At 39.7% G+C, this 14,872-nt stretch overlaps 1 protein-coding gene across 5 annotated transcripts in view; it reads right to left on the bottom strand.

Annotated features, from left to right (window-relative positions):
* LOC311132717 (kinesin light chain 1-like) overlaps nucleotides 1-5,888 on the bottom strand; it is a 73,622-nt gene extending 67,734 nt beyond the window's left edge. For 4 of the 5 annotated variants that reach the window (XR_014613530.1, XM_084165996.1, XM_084165997.1 and 1 more), the window contains exon 1: nucleotides 5,825-5,888. The gene's annotated coding sequence lies outside the window, so the exon portion shown is untranslated. The remainder of the gene's footprint in view (nucleotides 1-5,824) is intronic. The other variant, XM_084165995.1, reaches the window with a different exon arrangement.
* Nucleotides 5,889-14,872: the final 8,984 nt, after the last annotated feature.

Below are 14,872 nucleotides of genomic sequence, written 5' to 3'. Positions count from 1 at the left end.
CTCCTCACTCCGCAAGGCAATTAAACTGGCAAAACGTCAGTATAGACACAAAGTGGAGTTGCAATTCTACAGCTCAGACACGAGACGTACGTGGCAAGGTCTACAGACAATCACGGACTACAAAAAGAAAAACAGCCACGTTGCCAACACCGACGTCTCGCTTCCAGACAACCTAAACACCTTCTTCGCCCGCTTTGAGGATAACACAGTGCCACCGACGAGGCCCACTACCAAGGACTGTGGCCTCTCCTTCTCTGTGGCCGACGTGAGTAAAGACATTTAAGCCCCCAGGTAGTGAAGGTAGGAAACATCTCCACTTTGCTGATCCTCAACACTGGGGCCCCACAAGGGTGCGTTCTCAGCCCCCTCCTGTACTCCCTGTTCACCCATGACTGCGTGGCCAAGCACGCCTCCAACTCAATCAACATTGCAGACGACACAACAGTAGTAGGCTTGATTACCAACAATGACTAGACCACCTACAAGGAGGAGGTGAGGGCTCTGGGAGTGTGGTGCCAGGAGAATAACCTCTCACTCAACATCAATAAAACAAAAGGAGATGATTGTGGACTTCAGGAAACAGCAGAGGGTGCACCCCCCTATCCACATCGACGGGACCGCAGTGGAGAAGGTGGAAAGCTTCAACAGGGTGGTGCGGTCTGCCGAACGCATTACCAGGGGCAAACTACCCACCCTCCAAGATAAATACAGCACCCGATGTCACAGGAAGGCCAAAAAGTTAATCAAGGACATCAACCATCCGAGCCACTGCCTGTTCACCTGCTATCATCCAGAAGGCGAGGTCAGTACAGGTACATCAAAGCTGGGACTGAGAGAATGAAAAACAGCTTCCATCTCAAGGCCATCAGACTGTTAAATAGCCATCACTAGCACATTAGAAGCTGCTGCTGCCTATTGGAATCACTGGCCACTTTAAGAAATGGAACACTTGTCACTTTAATAATGTTTACATATCTTACCCTACTCATCTCATATGTATATACTGTATTCTATTATATAATATTCTACTGTATCTTAGTCCATGCCGCTCTGTCATTGCTTGTCCATATATGTATATATTCTTAAATTCCATTCCTTACTAGATTTGTGTGTATTGGGTATATGTTGTGAAATTGTTAGATATTACTTGTTAGATATTACTGCACTGTCGGAGCTAGAAGCACAAGTATTTCTCTACACCAGCAATAACATCTGCTAAACACGTGTATGTGACAAATAAAATTTGATTTGAATTGAGTCTTCTTGGGTATGACGCTACAAGCTTGGCACACCTGTATTTGGGGAGTTTCTCCCATTCTTCTCTGCAGATCCTCTCAAGCTCTGTTAGGTTGGATGGGGAGCGTCGCTGCACAGCTATTTTCAGGTCTCTCCAGAGATGTTCGATCAGGTTCAAGTCCGGGATCTTGCTGGACCACTCAAGGAAATTGAGACTTGTCCCGAAACCACTCCTACGTTGTCTTGGCGGTGTGCTTTAATCTTTCCCCTCGATCCTGACTAGTCTCCCAGTCCCTACTTCTGAAAAAAATCTGCACAGCATGATGTTGCCACCACCATGCTTCACCGTAGGGATGGTGCCAGGTTTCCTCCAGATGTGATGCTTGGCATTCAGGCCAAAGAATTCAATCTTGGTTTCATCAGACCAGATAATCTTGTTTCTCATGGTTTGAGAGTCCTTTAGGTGCCTTTTAGCAAACTCCAAGCGGGCTGTCATGTGCCTTTTACTGAGGAGTGGCTTCCGTCTGGCTCTCTACCGTAAAGGGCTGATTGGTGGAGTGCTGCAGAGATGGTTGTCTTTCTGGAAGGTTCTCCCATCTCCACAGAGGAACTCTAGAGCTCTGTCAGAGTGACCATAGGGTTCTTGGTCACCTCCCTGACCAAGGCCCTTCTCCCCTGCTTGATCAGTTTGAGGTGGTTCCAAACTTCCTCCATTTAAGAATGATGGAGGCCACTGTGTTCTTGGGACCTTCAATGCTGCAGACATTTTTTGGTACCCTTCCCCAGATCTGTGCCTCCACACAATTCTGTCTCGGAGCTCTACAGACAATCCCTTCGACCTCATGGCTTGGTTTTTGCTCTGACATGCACTGTTAACTGTGGGACCTTATATAGACAGGTGTGTGCCTTTCCAAATCATGTCCAATCAATTGAATTTACCACAGTCAAGTTGTAGAAACATCAAGGATGATCAATGGAAACAGGATGCACCTGACCTCAATTTCGAGTCTCATACCAAAGGGTCTGAATACATATGTAAATAAGTTTTTTTTATTTTTTTTATCAAGTTTATTTAATCAATTTTAGAATAAGGCTGTAATGTAACAAAATGTGGAAAAAGTCATGAGGTCTGAATACTTTCCTAATGCAGTCAAAAGTTGACACCTACTCATGCACGGGTTTTTGTTTATTTTTACTATTTTCTACATTGTAGAATAATAGTGAAGACATCAAAACTATGAAATAGCACATATGGAATCATGTAGTAACCAAAGAAAGTGTTAAACAAATCAAAATATATTTGATATTCTTCAAAGTAGCCACCATTTACCTTGATGACAGCTTAGCACACTCTTGGCATTCCCTCAACCAGCTTCACCTGGAATGCTTTTCCAACAGTCTTGAAGGAATTCCCACATATGCTGAGCACTTCTTGGCTGCTTTTCCTTCACTCTGCGGTCCAACTCATCCCAAACCATCTCAATTGGGTTGAGGTCAGGTGATTGTGGAGGCCAGGTCATCTGATGCTGCACTCCATCACTCTCCTTCTTGGTCAAATAGCCCTTACACAGCCTGGAGGTGTTTTTGGGGTCATTGTCTTGTTGAAAAACAAATGATAGTCCAAATAAGCACAAACCAGATGGGATGGCGTATCGCTGCAGAATGCTGTGGTAGCCATGCTGGTTAAGTGTGCCTTGATTTCTAAATAAATCACAGACAATGTCACCAGCAAAGAACCACCACACCATCACACCTCCTCCTCCATGCTTCACGGTGGGAACCACACATGCAGAGATCATCCGTTCACCTACTCTGTGTCTCACAAAGACACAGCAGTTGGAATCAAAAATCTCAAATTTGGATTCATCAGACCAAAGGACAGATTTCCACCGTCTAATGTCCATTGCTCGTGTTTCTTGGCCCAAGCAAGTCTCTTCTTATTATTGGTGTCCTTTAGTAGTGGTTTCTTTGCAGCAATTCGACCATGAAGGCCTGATTCACGCAGTCTCCTCTGAACAGTTGATGTTGAGATGTGTCTGTTACTTGAACTCTGTGAAGCATTTATTTGGGCTGCAATTTCTGAGGCTGGTAACTAATGAACTTATCGTCTGCAGCAGAGGTAACTGTGGTGGTCCTCATGAGAGCCAGTTTCATCATTGCGCTTGATGGATTTTGCGACTGCACTTGAAGAAACGTACAAAGTTCTTGAAATGTTCCAGATTGACTGACCTTCATGTCTTAAAGTCATGATGGACTGTCGTTTCTCTTTGCTTATTTAAGCTATTCTTGCCATAATATGGACATGTTCTTTTACCAAATAGGGCCATCTTCTGTGTACCACCCTTACCTTGTCTCAACACAACTGATTGGCTCAAACGCATTAAGAAGGAACGAAATTCCCCAAATTAACTTTTAACAAGGCACACCTGTTAATTGAAATGAATTCCATGTGACTACCTCATGAAGCTGGTTGAGAGAACGCCAAGTGTGCAAAACTGTCATCAAGGCAAAGTGTGGCTACTTTGAAGAATCTCAAATATAAAATATATGTTGATTTGTTTAACACTTTTTTTGGTTACTACATGATTCCATATGTGTTATTTCATAGTTTTGATGTCTTCACTATTATTCTACAATGTAGAAAATAGTAAAAATAACGAAAAACCCTGGAATGAGTAGGTGTCCAAACTTTTGACTGGTACTATATATATATATATATACACACATACATTCAGGTTTTGGCATTCAGGTCCAAAAGGTCACTTTCTGACCACTTCTTGCATGGGCAAACACGTATGGAAAGTTTTGTTCAAATCAAAAAGGGATGCTGTCAAACAGTTACTGAATTCAAATGGCTTTACCCTACTGCGAGTCTACTAGGGTGAAAGCAAATTCCTGGTAGGCACCACAGGAGGCTGGTTCATAATAATGTCTGGAACAGAGCGAATGGAATGGCATCAAACACATGGTTTGTTTGATACCATTGCACTCATTCTGCTCCAGCCATTAACACTAGCCTGTCTTCCCCAATGAAGGTGCCACCAAGCCTCTTGTGGTAGGCATAGTATCTACCATATTGCTTTCACCAAACCCATCTTCTCAGATCAGCACAGATGAAGGAGGACACAAGAATAGGAGGCCACTTTGGGCTAGAGATGCAGCCCAGATTTCCTACAGAGTTGATGGCAAAAGGACAGAGAATGAGTGATGCCCCTGATGTTGAAAAAGCCACCCCCCCCCTATGGAGTCATGCATCTAACGTTATCTCCCAGTGCATTTACCAATGATGTATATAAATCCATAATTTGCATTTACTGCCTGACCATTTATTGAACATTAAACCTTATCCATAGAACATAACTGGTCATTCCACTCAATCTCTCATTGTGTAGCTAACGTTAGCTAGCTGGTTAGTGCCGAATAATAATGCCTTCTCCATAGAACTAGCTTGCTAGAATCATTAGGTAATTCTAAATACAAGGTCTTATCCATATAATTAGGAATTAGAACCCTTATCATTATGACACTAGAAGCATCCCCACTAATTATGTTGATCACAGCCAGTTTGTTGCATTATGGGGATAAAAATTGTCTGACTTGCACCTACATGTCAACTGCATGAACTTTACAAAAATCATGTGATCAAAGATCACGAAGTTGACAGCAAGTTTTTGCAGTTGCTCTTCACCAACTTCATCCTGCAGCCATCACCTGCATTGTGGGAGGCTCTATTGTCAACCAATCATTCGGGTTTTTTTTTTATTGACTCACGCCAACGTGACCAAAGACATGACTGAAATAGGAACCAACATTGCCTTGATTTATGTATACAGTGGACAAATTAATGTGATATGAGGCTCTCTCTCACTAATTGATCGTACACACATATCATTTAAGTTTGTGAGTGTTTGATATGGGGGTTGGACATGTACATTATAACGAAACACTTTTACAAACAAATGGCAACACTGTCATGTTGATCTGCGCCTTGCTGTTGGAAAACCACATTAATGTCTGACTTTCGGCCGTGTTCAAAATGATAAAGCCCGTAACGTATCATGGGTAAATTGTGACTGACTGACATACAAATAATAATGAGTAGTTATTTATGATGCAAGGTTCTTCGTAGAACAGTCCGTCTGCCGTGCTGCAATGTCCAACAAGCCCACTGTCACTTCACTGCTAGTATGTTGACATGTCTCTAAATAAAGTAAACGTTAGCTAGCTAGCTAACTAACATGAGATGACATCGTCATAACGCGGAAAAATGTCTAGATAGCTAGTTAGCAGCCAGCCTTTTTTCTTCCATGAAAAGTAGATATACATAAGCATGCGTGCAAATTGGTCACGTTAGCTACGAAAACACTGCGAACTGCCACATTTCTTGCTAGCCAGCTGAAAGAGAAAGCTAACGTAGTTAAAAGCTAATGAACGTTAGCCAATTGTTTCCCCCCAATCTATTTGAGGACTGTAAATGACTAGCAAACACAAACATTAAGTTTCATGACATATTCTAATCATATAATAAAATTTGACAGTCACACGTTGACTTCAATTAAAATCAAATTAATATCTAACTTGGACTCACCGAGACGAGAGCTGGATCAGCCAGAGATATTAGCGATAGGAATCGCATTGGGCAATGACTGGAGGAACGTATAACGCCCCCACCAATCAGACTGTTGACCAATCACGTTCAGGTTGTCATGCTGCGTCACGTGGTTGCTAAGCTAATCGTCACGCATTCCGGGGCCTGGTCTCATAGAATAGACGTAACATAGTAAATGTAAATTCAGAACACTGATATGTTGCGTTACGTTTGGTATGGTTACATAAAACAGATGGGCTCCCGAATGGGGCAGTTACTTACAACAATATAACAACACATGCTCCACCGTTTCATCTATCATACACTCCAGACACAAACCATTCACATGCTTGCCAACCATATGTAATGACGAGGTCAATGTGCAATGACCTAAGCACAATCGAGCAAACACCACCTCTTCCTTCCTAATCTGACCTTTGAATCTTGGTCCACTGACCTTTTTTTTTTTTTTTTAGGGGGTAGATCAGCTTTAATATTGCAGATAGATTGTAACTTCCATCAATGTAATTGTCTGCATCACTTCCAATCCCCCATATGTTTTTTCCCCCACAAATATATATATATATATATATATATATATATATATATATATATATATATATATATATATACATACATATATACACACATATACATTTCCTTTTTTAAAATATATTTCCCTTTATTACTTTCCAACCCCACCACCCCTTCCCTTATTTGAAGTAAACTAGTGAACAACAATGCTTAGGCCTCTACTTCTAGCTTATACATACTATATACATTTTATGGACACAGTCAATTTTACAATATTTCAATTTTGTTTGTTTTTACTCCTGAACTTCCTCTACCCTCAACCTCTCCGATCATTTTCATGATGTCCATCCGGTTTGCTTCTATATGCCATATCTTTCTAACTGTGCTCTTTCACAAAAGCTCTCAACCTATAACCTATATACTTATTATGGACAGAGTATGCTTACATTATTAGTTATCTTGTTGTTATTAGTTGTTGTTAGTTGTTATTAGTCCCATCCTTCAACTGCATTCAACACCACCCATCTATCTCTTAACACCATCCATATTGGATTTCTATTTGCCATATATTTTTCAACTGTACTGTGATGTTTTACAAAAGTTCTGAACCCTTCTATTCTCATTGTTTCTACAGATTGTGAATTGAAAATAAACATTTTTGCTACAAGTATTATTATATTATTGATTGATTGACTATTACTTTTCAGATCACCCAGTAATGGTATCTGCAGGGTTAGCTCCAGGCAAATATTGCAATCATTTAGCCATTCCTGGACCTGTGTCCAAAAACAAGCTACAAATGGACAGTACCAAAACAAATGATCTAATGATTCTGTCTCTTCGCAGCAAAATCTGCAGAGCTGGGAAGATTGTATCCCCCATATAAATAACATTCTATTGGTAGCAAGAATTTTGTATAATAATTTAAATTGAAAAATTCTAAGTTTTGAATCCGGCGTCGTTTTGCGTATCAGTTCATAAACACTATGCCATGGGATCGGTACGTCAAAAATCTCTTCCCAACTATTTTCCAGTCTATATGGGATGGCTGTCAATCATTTGGTCCTTAAATGAAACTGGTATACTTTGTTATTTATCACAGTTTTCTTTAACCAATTATGTTCTTTAATGCAAGGCCGACAGACAAGTTCCTTACATTTTCCCCCTTCCACTTTCCTCTTCCATTTTTGCGGTAATACTGCAATTATTTGGTTGTAAATTTGGGTAGACCAGACATTTCCATATGTTTTTGTTAGCTGCATGTGCGACATAACGCCACCAGTCCTACCGATGACATCATTTACAAAGATTATACCTTTTTTACAAATTTTGTCAAAAAAAATTGTTTTTTTATCAATTAGTATATTTGAGTTTAACCACAATATTTGTTGCATTATTTGTTCTGTCGTTTCTGGAGGATTACATTGAAATTGCAACCAACTTTCTATGGCTTGTTTTAGAAATAGTGATATTTGGGAGATTATTTCCTTTTCAAATAACTGAAAGTGTGAGGTTGTAATCTGAATAAAGGGAAAAAGGCCAATCTTGAACATTGGGTGAGACAATCTTACTAATTTGCTAGAGAACCAGTTCGGATGTAAGTATAACTTCTGTATGACTGTAGCTTTTAGTGATAGGTCTAATGCTTTAATATTTAATAACTTCTGTCCTCCGAATTCATATTCATTATATAAATAGGCCCGTTTAATTTTGTCTCATATAATTGAAAAAACTGTTCGTTAGGCATAGGCAAGACCATAAGCAAATAGGTAAACTGGGATAATACTAAAGAGTTAATCAAGGTGATTTTTCCACAAATTGACAGGTATTTACCGTTCCATGGTAGCAAGATCTTATCTATTTTTGCTAATGTAGTGTCGAGTTAACGTTGCTAATTATGCTGTGAAACCAAGGAGTCCGCTTATACTGTACTTTGATTATACGTTTTATTTATATCACAAGATTTCAGCATAAGTTTACAGACGTCTGCAGCATCTGGAGAACAGTGTCCCAAAAGAATATGTCTGTTCTGATCTTCTTTGTCTCTACCCAGTACTTATATAATCTTTACCAGGATATGGGTGGTTTCCCATACTGACCAATCACCTGTCTTCACCCAACAGACTTCCTCTGTTCTATGGGGTGTCACTCTAAAACGGATCCCTCTAAAACTGAATAAACATCCTCTCAGGTTCCACTTGAAAACATTAGCAAAGTCATAATTCTTCATACACTACATATTCCCCCCTTCGAGACAAATTAAGTCTTGAAAACAAACAGAATAGGATTATGACAAGTAACAATTTATCTTATTGAGTATCTTTAACAATAAACCAAAAACACATTTTTCTATGGAGTGTAAATATATTTATATGAAATATGAACAAATCTTTATGGAGTGTGAATACATTTCTATGAAATATGAACAAATCTCTATGGAGTGTGAGAGCGAAAAACCTGTCTGGCAGCCTTCTTTCCAAATATCCATCCATCAATCAAGACAGTAAAATTCTCTCACGGCCCCTCTGCCCCAGGCAACCACCTAAGTACTCCAGATCAATTCATAAATCTTTATCAATGCATTTGAAACTATGATGCAATTAAATACACATGAAAGCCCCAGCAAACAAAATACTATCCAAAATGTCCACACTCAGGCTGGTCGACCCATCGGACCCTACTATGGATTCTCTCTATCCCTGCCTAGACCCCATGTCCCTAAGCATTCACGAAATAAACAAAAACATCTGAGATCCCCACATGTATCCAATAACAGCAAATATAATTCTACAAAAATTAATACAGAAAGAATATGACACAAATTATGTATTACACATGCAAATATGTCTATATATCATTGCAGACACTGGAATGTAGTCCACTACACTTCATCTCCTCAGCAGTGTCGACTTCCAATGCATCGTTGATGATGGAATCGGAACATTTCCACACCTTCCTTGTTCCATCTCCTCCAGTCCCTTCATATCGTCCTTTCATATTGTCCTTGTTTGAGCATTTGAATCTCTACATATTCCCCCAAATGCTTCTGGAAGAAAAGAAAAGACCAAACAGTATCTTTTGCAAAACAACACATTCAAATTAAAACATCAATATCAACTAAGAATATAAAAAATGATATATAAAATGATATATAAATTAATCACATTCTATTTCCCCCCTTTGATTCATAACAAAATACTAAAATCACACTAATATTGAAAAACATTTGAAAAATGATGAGATAATCAAATTGGATATTTATCCATCAATACTCCATCCAGTCCCACTTGTCCATCTTCATCCAGATCAGGAACAGTCAACAACGGCATCTGAGTGTTGTCTCCAGGCATCACAACTCCAACCCATCTCAATATCATAGCCTTCGCAAAGGTCAGTAACAAAGTACAAAAGCAAAACATCACACACAGTGCTATCAGAGCTGCTACTAAAATCTGAACCATCACTGCTCCCACTGGGCCTAACTGATCTTGCAACCAAGTCTTCGCTGACAATCCAGCTCCTTCAGATCTACCAAATGCATCCCTTATATTCTTCAATGCATCTATAACACTAGTGATATTATCGGAACTATCTGGGATCAAAGTATAACAATCATCCCCCGTCAAATTCATAGCCAAACATAAGCCACCTTGTTTTGCCAGAATATAGTCAAGAGCCATGTCATGTTTCAACAGCGTCAGTCTGTGACTTCTTTGAGTATTCGACAGAAGGTTAAACCCTCTTATCGTTTCATTTGCAAAACTCTGCAAAGTATAGGTAATATTATCAATGTGATCTGCCAAAAATGTTACACCATACCATGGTAAAAGTCCCAGTCCCCACTTCTCTCCTAGACTTATCCTCCAATGGTAGGCTTCCAGACTATGAAATTCCGCCATGTCCCTTTTCACCCTATTTCCAAACTTAGACTCAGATTTATCTGTGTCCGGTGCTTCCCCTCTTTCAATGGTAAAAACCTCATATGGAAGCTTCAACGTCGACATGTAACAACATCCTGTCCATCCATAGGGTAAGAATATATACGCTTTATCCCCACAAACCCACCAAATATCTCTAAAATTCCCAATAGTCACATTGCCAGGCAAAAGCTGATCTTTCACCATCAAAGTCCTGCTCTTCTTACTAACTGGAACATAAAAAGTTACATTATATTTCTCATTACTAACCTTAAGGTCATGCTTACCCAAAGTCATCATATAATCATCACAATCTGATATTCCCATAAACATACCCTTTCCATCATATGTTTTATTAGAACAAAATCAGCTTTTAGCCCTTACTGGTTTCACCTCCAATGCTTCAGGAGTCGCTGTTAACTGATTTTCCTTCCCATCTAACAAATTCACATAGGGTATTTCATTTAACCAAGAACACTTAAACCTAGGCCTAAACAAATGTTTCGACAACGACATTATTGTATCCGTTAATGATTGTTGCTGATACAACAGCCATGATAAAGCATAAGATTGACACGTACTTGATAAAGGTTTAGCGACCGTCTCTAAAATAGAACCCCATGTGCCTGGTGCTTGAATTCTCAACAGACATGGACCCTCAAGATTCCTCACTGATCTTACAGAATGAGTTAACTGCTGGAACCAAATATTCCTACCTGCCCATCCATCTTTAATTTTCAAAACAGAAGAATAAAATCCATATGCCTTCCATTTAGTTTCTCTCATCCCTAACGAGCGGTACTGATCAAATATATCTTCTTGTCTGTCATTAAAATCAAAGAACTCATCCTGTACCTCCATGATAATATCCTGCACTATTTCAGATGAATCTGCATCATTCTCTACTACCATCTGCGCTCCTATCTCAACACTATCCTTACTACAGCACTCTCCATCCGTATCATAAACTCTTGAGTCGCTCTTGCTACATCCTTTAGTTTCAGAAAAGTTGTTGTTGGTGTCTGTGTAATACTTCCTACATTTGTTATTTCCGTCGTACCATTAATCTCTTTCAAAGTTGCTATTAAAATAGTTGCTTTAGTTGATGTATTAACACTCTTAACTATTTCCAGTGGGAAATTTACAGATATCCTCTGTGTAGTATTTACTGTTGGAGTGGCTACTGTAATATACTTCTCCTGAACTCCTTTGGTGACTGTGGAAGCTTCAACAGACTTCAAATCTTCCATCATAAGCATCACCTTACGAGTTACATAGCCTTTTAACCAATAATTCTTAGTCGGAACAAACTTTAACGCTTGCACTAAATAAGTACACATATATTCTCCCTGATCTTTCCATGTAACATTACGCAAAATTAGTGAGCAATCACTCATAACCCTCTTCCACTTCATATCGTTGTACAAAATATACTTCCTTTGACTAGGTGCAACAGCTTCTACTTCTGGTCCTGATAACAACACTTCTTCTCCATAATTATCTCTCCATGTGGGAGGAACGTCACCACCCCCACTCCATCTCTCACATCTACAAGGAAGATGAGCTGTATCACCCATCCTAACCCTAATAACAGTCTTTTCCTCTGAAATTGGTGCTGGAGCGATTGGCTCCCTTGTAATCAAATGTGATATATTCATGGCTTTAATAACTGTCAATGTTGAAAGAGTTAAATTGCTTCTCACTGTTGTTATAATAGGCTGAAGTGTTGATGTCATTGTTGTTACTTCATCCATTCTCCCTAAGGCTTTGAACTCTTGACTTGTACTTCCATCTATCACCACTAGTGTCACTACATTAACTCTCAGTCCTAACTCTAATCCCTTACTTTCAAACTGTTGATTATAAAAAATACACTTATAATCACCTTGATCTTCCTGCTGGGAATTGTAAATATAGATACCGCAATCACCCTCAATCTTCATTCTTCTCTCATCATTCAGCAACGCATACTTTCTCAATGCAACTGCTCCTAACAGATCTAAACTATGCCATATCTATCTTCCCACTGAACTCTAAATTTCCCTTCACCACTGTTCTCTCTCTCTTCCTACTAACATTGAAGCTTAGCTTACTCTCCTAGAGTTTCTTCAACCCTAGTTTTCTTAACTTTTTTTAATCTGACTTTTCTCCTAACTTTTTCAAAAACCATCTCACTGATTTATCCATAAACTCCTTTCCCACTAAAGTGATCGGGAAGTCCCCACCTGCTTATGACTTCTTTACACACAGACTTGGCAAACGACTGAGCATCTTTTAGCCTAATTTGACATCTTATGCACCTCTTGGTGTAAGAATGTAACCAAGAATAACAGTCAGCCCCTGTAAACACTATTTTTCAGACAGATTGTCCTATAGGAAGGAGGACAATCTTTTCAAGCAAATATGATTCCCAAAAACCATACTCTTTTGTAATCTTCTACCAGACAGCCGTCTGGTGTACATCTTATTGTACAGTTCAACTTACACAATGCATCTCTTCCCAACAATGCAATAGGTATATGTTCTGATACCAGTATGGGTATTTTAATTTGTCTCTGATTTTTATAGCAGAGCTCAATTGGTTCCTTAAAAGTAATCAACTGTTTTACTCCCTCAAATCCCTATCTTAATTAGTTAATTTTACATAGTGAGATGTGTAACCTCTTCAGGCTGAACACAGATAAAAGCTTTTCCGCTATTCACCATCACTTCTCATAGTCCTTTGTTTTCACTTCAATTGTTGGATCTTTTTCCTAATTGGTGCTACCAGCTGACACCCCCCTTTCCGATCTTCTAGGCACTCCAGAATCCTTGCTCCTTTAAGGGTTCACCTGTCCTCCAGATTATCTTCACTTGCTCCTGTATCTTCCTCTGAAATTCTTTCTTTCCAGAAACTATCTATGGATATGAAACAACTTTTACCACTAGTTGTGGCTGGTACAATTGCATTTGACCTCGTTCAGTTGAAGCTGTGGCAGTGATTGTTGATTTGGTTCACCCTGATTCTGCATAACCAAAGCTTCTCTTCTCCTTCTTATTCTCCACCAGCTGTATTTGATTGAGTTTTCTGAGAGTTTCTTGGTCCTGTTCTTTCTGGTTGTGTTCCTTTTTCCTGTACAGATCCACTTGATGGGCTACATGATCTGTATAGACGCCTTTTGTCATGCTTCCAAGTCCAACCACCTCTGCCAGTTTGCTCCTTACTGGTGAGGGCAGTCCCATCTGCAATTTAGCTCTCAAAATTGACTGCTCAATTTGACTCACATCTGGATCATTTCCAGTAATATTTCTCCACACTTGATGGACTCTTGACACATAGGCTCTTGGATTTTCTTGTTGTCCTAGTGGGTCAATCAGAATGTTATCAGGATGCACATTTGTTGGAAATGTATCTTTCAATGCTCTCCACAGACGATTCCTACTTGCAGCCAACAATTCAGGGTCGTTCACTGCAGTCCCCACATATCTATTGAGTCCCGCTCTCTGAAAAATGTCTTCCATACCTGGAATCCCAAGGAGATTAGCCAAAAGTCTCTTAATGTCTCCTATAGCAGACTGTGTTCCCACCATAATTTCTTCCAATTTTGAAATCCAAGGATAGGCTCCATCTTGAAGAGTAGGCAGCTTCTCAAGTATATCTGACATATCGGTATTTTGCAAAGGCTTATATTCTAAGTTTTGACCTCGAATGATCACTGGCATCATCTTCTTACTGGTGCTCCCTTGTCTTGGCCTTAATGTATACCTCTTCTCCAATTCTTGGGATCCTTTTTTCAGCAGTTTTTTCTTCTGTATCTTCAGCTTCTTGAGTTGTTCTTCCAGTCCTTTTACTTCTTCTAAATCATTCGCTTTATCCAGGCATGATACACATCGGTCTATATCTCTTTCTATTTGTTCTGTGCTAGTCATTGTAGGATAAAATCCTCTTGAATATGAAGCACCTTTAATCTCCAAATCTTTATCGCTGTCTCCATCTTTTTAGTCTGGAACACCCCTGGGGACGCCTATACCATCTATCCAAATTGGGCTATTTCCTTCTTGATCTATATTTATTCTCCTCCTGACTATTCCCCCTGTAACTGGTCTTTGATGACTAATTCTTACAGGTTGGACCAACAATACTGGGGCACAAGTACCTACCCACCCTTTTGGTAATGTCTGTCGGGTGCTCTCTTTGTTAGTACAGGCCCACCACACATCAGTCAGAGGGATGGTAAGGTTCATAACTTTCTCCTGTACTTCCCTACCTAAATCAGTCACATTAATTATCTCCTTACAGCCATCAAAATCACCCAAGTTACGGGTGCCATTTCTATGTCTGTAACACTGGTACTTGCCAGGAGTTAAAGTGAACCTAGGTGGGCTGGCCGAGAACTTTGCCAGCCCAATCCCTGTACAATTGGGTTCTTTTAGATTAGACCCCAGGTCTAATACACAGGGAAACATTGCCTGTGTCATTGGGGCGGTCAACATTGTCGGTCGCCCAATGGAACATGCATAACAATTGGTCTGCCCCAAGGCCCTGGCGGTGTACTTCATCCACTTTAACCAGAGATCTTCATCAGGGATACCCTGTACTTCCCCTTGGTTCCTTTCT

This window comes from Coregonus lavaretus (genome assembly GCF_964263955.1).
Source record: "Coregonus lavaretus genome assembly, chromosome: 1".
NCBI lineage: Eukaryota > Metazoa > Chordata > Actinopteri > Salmoniformes > Salmonidae > Coregonus > Coregonus lavaretus.
Note: the sequence above shows the minus strand (reverse complement) of the source record. Positions and strands in the feature narration are given on the sequence as shown.